Source organism: Opisthocomus hoazin, chromosome 4 (assembly GCF_030867145.1).
Source record: "Opisthocomus hoazin isolate bOpiHoa1 chromosome 4, bOpiHoa1.hap1, whole genome shotgun sequence".
NCBI classification, from domain to species: domain Eukaryota; kingdom Metazoa; phylum Chordata; class Aves; order Opisthocomiformes; family Opisthocomidae; genus Opisthocomus; species Opisthocomus hoazin.
In genome coordinates, this window is record NC_134417.1 from 6,533,774 (window position 1) to 6,543,119 (window position 9,346).

Genomic DNA, 9,346 nt, shown 5'->3' on the forward strand with positions numbered 1-9,346 from the left:
GATTCATTTTTTCTGGGGTCATGTGGGAGTAGGTGGGAGATTCGCCCCTGCCTAGAGAGATGAAGGTTGGAACCTTCCTGCCATTAAAAGCCCTGGGCTTTCAGCAGCACAATCCCAGCCTGTAGCGAGGGCATCCTCTGTCCCCTTCGGTCCACCCCATCCCGCCTTAAAAAAAACCCTAGACCCCACAAGGTGCACATTTCTCCCCCGAAATGGCCTCGGGCAGGTGATGCACAGCTGGTGCCGTGGGCAAGGCTCCAGCCCAAAGGCCAGCCACCAGTCCCGGCGCTGCCGCGAGGACGGTGGCAGCGTGCAGAGCGTTGGTTCGGAAACCCTCGAGGTTACACTGTTCGACTGGGAGAGCCAGCAGTGGAAAAACTCCCTGCACACAGCGAGCTCCGCTGGGTTTCTCCAGCCGCAAAGCGAGTTGCTTCCATTCCCCGAACAATTGAAACGCGCTCCCACCCCCCCGCTCCCCAAAGCCTTCCCACAAGGCGAGCGCTGGAATAGAAAGCGGATGGCCAGGACGAAACGCCAAAAAACTGTGTCGCAAACCGGGGGTTTCGTCAGCAAGGAACAGCCGGAGCTGGACCCGCGGACGTGCCTCGCTGCTGCTCTGTCTGCAACCCTTGCTGGCCCAAAAGCCAGCTCACCGGGACCAGGAGGGCACAGCCCACGGGTGGTGGAACAGAGCGCCCAGCACCTCAGTCCCCAACCCTGGGAGGAGCTGCCACTGGAGCTCGGAGACACCCAAACACCATCAGTGCCTCCGTCTCGGAGTCAAACAGCCCCTGAAACCCAGAGGGCGGCTGCACGTGTGTCCGGGGATGCTCTGCACCAAGCAGGGCTGCGCAGAGCTCTGCTTCCCCACAACGCCTCTCTTTGGGCATCCCCCAAATTAGGGCTTGACCTGGATCACGCTTCAGTGGAGCTTGCACAGAGCTTAATCTCCCTCCAGAGAGGCTGCAGAGGTGAGGCACCTCTGGCTTCTCATCCCTGCGCCGGGGATGGCACCCACCGGCACGGCCACCGCCCAGACCCGGGGGTCCCGCATGGCAGCTGCCGGCGGCGACCGCGAGGAATGCGGGAGGTGCCAGCCACCCCATCTCCCGGACAGGCTCAGCCTCTCATGCTGCTCCCCACAGCCTCGGGGACGCGGGGCTGGGAGCAGGCACCTTCCCAGGACCCCACGTCGCAGATTCTTCGGTGTTTCGGGCCTGTCCGACGGAGAGGTCGGCGCGTTGGTAGGGAGGCTGGCGTGGAGCGGAGTGGAGCGCGGCTGCTGGCCCTCCCGGCACGCTGGCGCTGGGCAAGGCGGCACAAATGAGAATCAGAGCCGCCGCGTTTCCCAGGGCCGCACACATGTGTCAAGTTAAGCGTGGCTTTGGGAGCTGGCAGCACTGCCCCGAGCCGGGGACTTGTGCGAGTGGCTGGATTTTGGGAAGTCTCCCGTCGAGGCCAGTCCTGGCTCTGCGAGGGTCCGGGCAGTCCACGCGACTCCCCCCAGGGAGGGAGGAAAAGTCCTGCCGGGGACCGTGGGACAGCTGGTTTGTCAAAAGGGGGTGCAGCCGCCTTTGAGTGCTTCCTCAGCCAAGAAGCCGGTCAGTGGGGACATCTCCAGACCCAAGGACACCATTGCGGGTGTCTCCTGCAGAAATAGGGGGACCCAGGCACTTCCAGGCAGGAGATGGAGGAGCTGAAGCCCCAGTCGATGAGCTTGGCGGACAAGCTAGGCAGTACTCAGCCCAGCACTGCGGGCTCAGGCTACTTTTCAGCCATGTGCTGTCAATGAACAGGGACAGCCCTGAAGCCTGAGGCTGAAGCTGGTCTCATGGTGAGGATGGGGATGTTGATGGTCCTCAAGGATTTTCTCCATCCTTAGGGTGCTGACCTTGGCATGACAGGAGATGGTGGAGCAGCTTCGGCAGTGCCCAGCGCTTTTCTCCCTCCCCAGGAGGACCTGCCCGGGGAACCGAGCTGTGATGTGAAATAAGGACAGGGGCCTGTTGCTGCCCGTTGTCGCGCTGGGTCCGGGACCTGCTCTGCAGCCCAACAACAGTAGGAAGCGGTCTGCAAAATTGTTCCTAAGCACACACGCGCACATTCCTATGCACACAAGCAAGCGCGAGAGGATGAAATAAAAGAGACAAACAGCGAGACATTTGCCTAATTCGCATGGGTTGTAAATAAAACCATGTGGCGGTTCCGAACAAAATGATCCTTGGATTCCCACCAAAAAGGTTTGGCCATCCCTGGGTTAGAAAAGGTTGAGAAACCCATCTGTAGGCAATACACTTCAAGCAGAGCTTCCATGCAGAGGACAGTGTGAGGAGGGCACCTAATCAACATCAGGGACAGGCTGGACCCTGCACAGAGGGTAATGTTCCTGCTCTTCCAAGACTGTAACTCATTCCTTATTATTTGCAGACACAAAGTCATGTTTCAGGGCTTGTTATGCCCTATTCATTTCAGTCTTTAATTCCTGACATCTGCAAGAGCTTTCTCCCATAAAAACGCAGCGCGCGTGCAGGCACCGTGGCAAAGCTTTGCGGGACCCTACACGTAACACGCAGACCAAGGCAGCACGGCCCGTCTCGCGGCAGGGCCAGGGGAGCCGGCCAGCCCGGCCGGCCACCACGCAGGTGTGGCCACACGCATGTCCACGAGGATGGAGCTGGAGGTGACCGGCGAGCACACGGAGCCAGTCTCGCCTGCGTGAGCAGCGGGGTCAGGATCAGCCCTTCGGGGTCAGTCACGAAGGGGATAGGGGAAAAACGTTCTCAGAGCAACAGCGCACACTGCAGTTCCCCAGATCCAAGTCCAGGTTGGACACTGGGAATACCACCTCCCCAGGATGGTGGGATGGAGAGGGGCAGGGTCTCCATCCCCAGCAGATTCCAAGGCTCTTCCCTCATCACTTCTGCCCCTTCTTCTAGGCTGAAAATCTTCCCTGTGTTTCTTCGAGCTACTTCAGCTCCCAGACCCCAACCCACTGACATGAACTGGAGTTCCCGCAAGAAATCTCCGCACCAGGAAACCTGTCAGCGTTGCACAAGAACTGTGAATGTCTTTAACCCCATCACCTTTCAGAAACTTAATTCCCAGGAGTTTTGGAGGGGTTCTGCCACGAAAGTTTTGTCGAAGGACTGGGAGGATTGCAAAAGGCACCATTTTTAGGAAAGCCACAAAAAGCACTAAGCCACCCCAACGCCGCAAGTCCTGCTGCCAGCGTCCCAGGCGCGGAGCTGCCTTCAGGAGCAATCCCTGCCGGGCGGCAGCAAGCCACCACCATCGCCTGCACCCCAAGGAAGAACTTCTTCCCTCTGAGGGTGACGGAGCACTGGAACAGGCTGCCCAGGGAGGTTGTGGAGTCTCCTTCTCTGGAGATATTCAAGACCCACCTGGACAAGGTCCTGTGCAGCCTGCTGTAGGTGACCCTGCTTCGGCAGGGGGGGTTGGACTAGATGACCCACAGAGGTCCCTGCCAGCCCCGAACATTCTGTGATTCTGTGTGATTCTGTGATTCTGTGTCCACACACTCACACGCCTCCCGGGCACCGCCAGTCCCTGGGGAACGAAGGAGCCAGGAGCGGCCGCCCTGGCAGGGCTCCCATGGCTTTGGCCACGGGCAGCAGGCAGGGCTGGAGACCCCGCAGCCCAGGTCCCTTCCCCAGCAGCGAGCCGAGTGTCCTGCCCCGCATTTGGAGGACACATGGCAGCTGAACTGGCAGGCTTTGAAAGGGCTCCAAAAAGCAGTCACTTAACTTTCACCAGTACGAGAGAAAAGACAGGCTTTAAGACCATGCTTCTGCACCAGAGCTGCTCAGAACGGGGCTAGGCAGCGTCCAGCAGCCGCATCTCCCCTGCACGCAACCAACAGCCCTTTACCACTGCCTGTCCCTTGATGGCAACGGCTTTTTTCTTTTTGATACCTCTCCCCAGTACGCCCAAACCCCTTGCAAGGGAGCGAGCCACCTCCCCGCAGCTGCGGGACCCCCAACCTTTCTGTGCAGTCACCGCTTTCCAGCAATCTGGCTCCATGTCGGTGGAGAACACCAAACCCAAGCAACCATGAGCATGCAAGCTACGGAAATGGTGCTCCAGGCATTTTCTGTAGGTCTTCAGTCTATGTGGAGGCACGAGTAGCAGGGGGGCTAACATGTCACTCAGCAGCAGTGCAGGAGACCCAGGAGCTCCACCTGGACTCCCTGCTCTGTCTGCAATGTGAAAGCCCTGCGTGGCTTTTGAGATCAGCTAAGATCTCTCTGAAAAGGGACTAAACAGAGCTCCTAAGGCCAAGAGGAAGGAAGCAATGTTCCCATTTCATGCTCACTGTTGGAAAGCCCCTGGGTGCCCGTGCCCACCCCAGCCTGCTCCCAGCTCTGCAGCTGCCCACAGACCACGGGGGTTTGCAGAGCGTGCACCTTGCGAGTGGAGAGGGGAGAAAGAGAAGGGTTTTGCAAAAGTCTAAGCCTTCCCCCAGCAGGAGCAGCAGCTCACCAGGCCGAATATGCAAACCTGAGGGCTCTGCGTGGGGAACTGTAAGCAGGAGGCCAAGCAAACCCCGTGCCAAGTGCCACCTCTCTCTCAGCAGGCTGCCTCCGGGTAACGCCTGAGCCCCAGGGCTGGCTCTGGGACAGGGACAGCCGCTCCCCATGGGGAGAGAAATCTCCCTCGGCAGGCCCGCGGGAAACCCTCCGCCTTTGCCTTGTAGCCCTTTGATCCGGGTGGTGACCGCACGCTCCACCTCGCAGCAGGCGGATGGGGGTAAACGGCAGAAAGCGCCACGGCAGGGAAGCTCAGGGGCTTGCCCCCACACGCCTGGGCCCGTCAAGGACAGAAAATGGGATGTGTGACGCTGCTTAGACCAGCAGCAATCCCATGGCTCCCCTGTTCGGGCTTCGCCAGCACCTTCTCTCCCAGCTGAAGCCCACTTGGATGGCTCAGAGCAGTGGGAAAAGTCGTGGGCATCGCGAGCCCCTCCGTCGGCCAGAGCTCCCGGCAGCTTCAGCACCGCTTTGCTCTGCGGCTGTGAGAAAACCCCTTGCCCCGTGACAAAGCCTATCACACGTCAATTTTATTGCTCGCCCGTACAACCACGTAGAGCGTTCGCTATTACCTTAGCAGTGTTCAGGCTCAGGACTGGGAGGGCGGCGAGGCGGGCTCCCGGGGTGCCAAGGCAGGAGCGCCGGCAGCCACGCTCCCTCTGCCCACCCGCCGGCAGCCGAGCGCGGCTCCATCTCCTCCGACATCCGGGGAGGGAGGGGAACAAAGACGGAGAACAATTGCTATTGTTTTCCAGGACTTTCTTTGGGCCAGCTCCGCCGGCGCGGTGCTGCTGCCCAGCCACTCCAGCTGTGGCCCGGCTGCGCCCGGCGCTGCAGACATGCCGGTGGGGACGCGGTCCCCGTCCCCAGGTGCCTGCCATCCAACCCTCAGAGCCTGGTCCTGGTTAGCATGAGAGAGATGGAGCCAGCATCCTCGGCGGGGTTACCCCACGCGCCGCAGCTCCTGCCCTGCTCCCCGGCACCGCTGGGCATCCCCGACGTGCTCAGGCATGGGAACATCCAGCTTCCCAAAAGCCACCAAGGCACGATGGGTTCTCTGCCGCAGCGGCGGGGAAGGGGTGATCCCAGCCCACAGCTCGAAGCGGTAAGGAAGGAGAGGAATGGAGCAGGTCGTCCCATGGAATCTGGCTCACCCTCCCCTTCACCGGTCCCACGCAGCCAGAGCAGCCTTTGCTGGCGGCGAGGCCTCACGCTGAGGAGCAGGGGATCACGCAGCAGAACCACGCATGAGCATCCCTTTGATGCTCATGTGCGATGCTTTGGCCAAGCTCTTTTCAGTGGTGCCCAGTGACACGACAAAGGGCAATGGGCACAAACTGAAGCACAGGAAGTTCCGTCTGAACATGAGGAAGAACTTCTTCACTCTGAGGGTGACGGAGCCCTGGCACAGGCTGCCCAGGGAGGTTGTGGAGTCTCCTTCTCTAGAGATATTCAAGACCCGCCTGGACAAGGTCCTGTGCAGCCTGCTCTGGGTGACCCTGCTTTGGCAGGGGAGTTGGACTAGATGACCCACAGAGGTCCCTTCCAACCCCGACCATTCTGTGATTCTGTGATTGCCCCCTGAGCAGGGCTCTAATTACAGCCCGTCCTCTCCCGGCCCAGCGCCGCAGCACCCAGTGATCACTGCCTTTGAAGTCCAGGCTTTCAGAAACCAGCGAGGCTGCTCCTGATTGCACCTCGCAAGAGCTGAGAGGGATCAGAGCCAGGAGGGGACAGGCAAGGGTGGCAGCAGGGGCCGGGGGTCCCACAGCCGGGGTGCTCGGCCTGGGGCATGGCCCTTGGCTGATCTGTCTCCACGGGTCTCACAGGGGGAGCAGAAGGGTGTCTACAGAAGGAGGAGGTATCTAACGCACGAGAAGGAATTCAACCCAAGACGAGTTTTGTTTAACAGGGATTGTAATTAATTGGTAAAATCAATCAGACGCCCCCCGGTTGCTGACTCTGTTAAAACGACGGATGCTGAAGAGCATTGAATGCTAAAAGTGAGGCTGCATGGGGACAGTTCGGACAAGTGGCTTCAGCAACAATACTGATGTTTCCATAAAACTAAGTTTCATATAGAGCTCTAAGACATTAATAACGCCCTCAAACACAAGCGCTCCCACCGAGGCCATGCCTAGGCTCCAAGGCAGATCTTGAGTCAAAGCAGGATCTGGCCAAGGACATAACTCGACCTCCAACGGCCACTCCAGCCAAAGTGGGTTTGAAAACACCTGCCCTTCAGCCTGTCCTCCTGGCATCCCTCCTTCACTGCAGGAATGGCTGGGATTGACGCATCGACTGGAGCGACAGAGGAAGACGGATCCCGGCGAAGCAGCACACTGGGAGAGGAGCCCGCGCAAACCCGTCGCGGGCAGACTTAACGAAGAAACCCCGATTCACCTCCCATCATCATGCCAGTCCAAATTTGGGTTCAATTTGCCAAATTGTTTTGACGTGGGAAAAACTGTTTTGGGGCAAAACTCCCAACCCACCTGTGGGCGGCGAGCCTCCCCGTGCTGGGCCCAGCACCCAAGCATGTGGGTGTCCCCCCGGCATGTTGCATCCTGCATCTCTGCCGCTTTGAACCCACCTCCCGCATCGCCCCGCAGCCCCCCGAGGGGTGGCCGCAGCAGGTGCCTTCACCCCGCAGGCCCACCAGCCCTGCCCCATGGCACCATCCCTCCTGCGGGCACCCACCATCCCGGCCACCCCCCGCAGCCCCTCTGGCCAGGGTGACCCAGCTCCATTCAGAGCCACGATGGGAGCGCAGAGCCACAGCCCATCCCTCCGCTGCAGACGCCTGACTCCTGCCTGCATCCCCCGGTTAAACACATCGAAGTGTCCCCAGAGAGCCCTGCCCTGGCGACCCATGCACAGAGGAAGGGGACTCGGCCCAGGACTTGGCTCTTCTTCCCCCACACCCTTCAGGAATGACATGACTAGACAGACCCGCTCGCAAATCGCTCCCTGAGAGCTCACGCACACGCTGCTAACACCAGAAGCTACCCTGTAATAACCCACCGTCCATATCATTACGATTAATTACATATTAACATACCCCATAATCTTAACTGCTGCTAAGTCGCATCTTGAGGGGGTGCGAGCGGCTTTCAAAAGCCACCTGGCTGGTTCTCCTCTGGCTCTTACACCACCTGCCCAGGGAGAAGGGCTGGAGGCCACGGCAGGACTAGGATCCAGCGGACGGCTACAAGGCTCAGGGCTGGGACGGGCAGGAGGATCAGCAGGGCTGGAGTCACAGGGAAGGCACCGCTCTCCCAGCCGCCCCATGTTCCTGGGGAAACGCGAGAGCTCCTAACACGTTACACAGGACCACCACAGAACCACAGAATCACAGAATAGTAGGGGTTGGAAGGGACCTCTGTGGGTCATCCAGTCCAACCCCCCTGCCGAAGCAGGGTCACCTACTGCAGGCTGCACAGGACCTTGTCCAGGCGGGTCTTGAATATCTCCAGAGAAGGAGACTCCACAACCTCCCTGGGCAGCCTGTTCCAGTGCTCCGTCACCCTCAGAGGGAAGAAGTTCTTCCTCATGTTCAGACGGAACTTCCTGTGCCTCAGTTTGTGCACCAAGTGTTAAGTGGCTCGAAGCAACTCCCTCCCCAATGCTGGGTTTCATCCCTGTGGCACCAAGGAGCCTTGCACAGCCTGCGGGACCCGGACTGTGCTTTTGGTGCTTGTGACATTGGGTGGGACTCAGCTGCATGAGAGGCGACAGTGGCAGCCCTCGCTGGGGCTGGTGCAGGGGCTCGGCCACCTTGCTGTTCAGGCAGCCCATGGGGTCGGCAGCTCATCCCACCCAGACCCTCGGGCATCAGAAGAACTCCCCAGATTCCTGTACCTTCCCCATGCCACCACCCTCAACCGTCCCACCCACTGGCAGCAAGACCCTGAGCATCCCTAACCTCGCACTCCTCCCAGCCCCTGAGCTTGCTGAAGGTCAGAGTGATTTCATTCTTCCACCAAGTCAGGGAAATCTGAGAAGCAGCACGGGGCAGGTAACGAGTGCTGCTTCTCGCCCCAGCAGCGCGGGCATCTCCCACAGCCATACCTCCTTGCCCTGCTGCCGCCCGGCTCACTGCTGCTCAGCCGGCACGCACAGCCCTCGCCCCACGCCACAGGGCAGGGGAGGCTGCTGCTCTGAGCCCCTTTCTGGAGCTACCTCCTAAAAACTGCGCCAATTCCACATGCAAGGCACCCTCAGTATCAGCAGCATGGCTGGCACTGGGTCTGTGCTGACAGAGAGGGCGTTTCTCCTTTCGATTCTCATAGGGGTAAAACATACACAGCATCCTCACCAAGACGAAACTTCAGGAGGAAAGCAAGGCTCTTCCAGAGAGGCAGAGCCTTCACCATTTCACCTCCAGGGCAGCACACCACCTTCCATCCACGATATAGCTCCAGCCAAAAAAAAAAAAAACCAACACAAAACACAAGCTGGAAAGAAGCCTGGGGCTGGCTCTGCCCCGAAGCTGCAGCCGTTTCATGTGGCTCCAACGCCTCTCGCCCGGCAGCTCGCACTTTCAAAGAACGGCTTGCATGCACACAGGCACACAAAACACACTTAATGAGTGTCTCGCATCCCACTGTGTGTGTTCTGACACAGCCCCAATTGCCAAGGAAAAAAAAAAAGCGTGTGTGTGTGTGGATGGATGGATATACAAAGGCTTTAAAGACGACATTGCTTGCATTTTTACAGCTTTGTTGAAGGGTTTTGGTTGGTTCTTTTTTTAATATAAAAGCCTAAAGTAAACATAATCCAAAGAAAGGGGGTTTTTT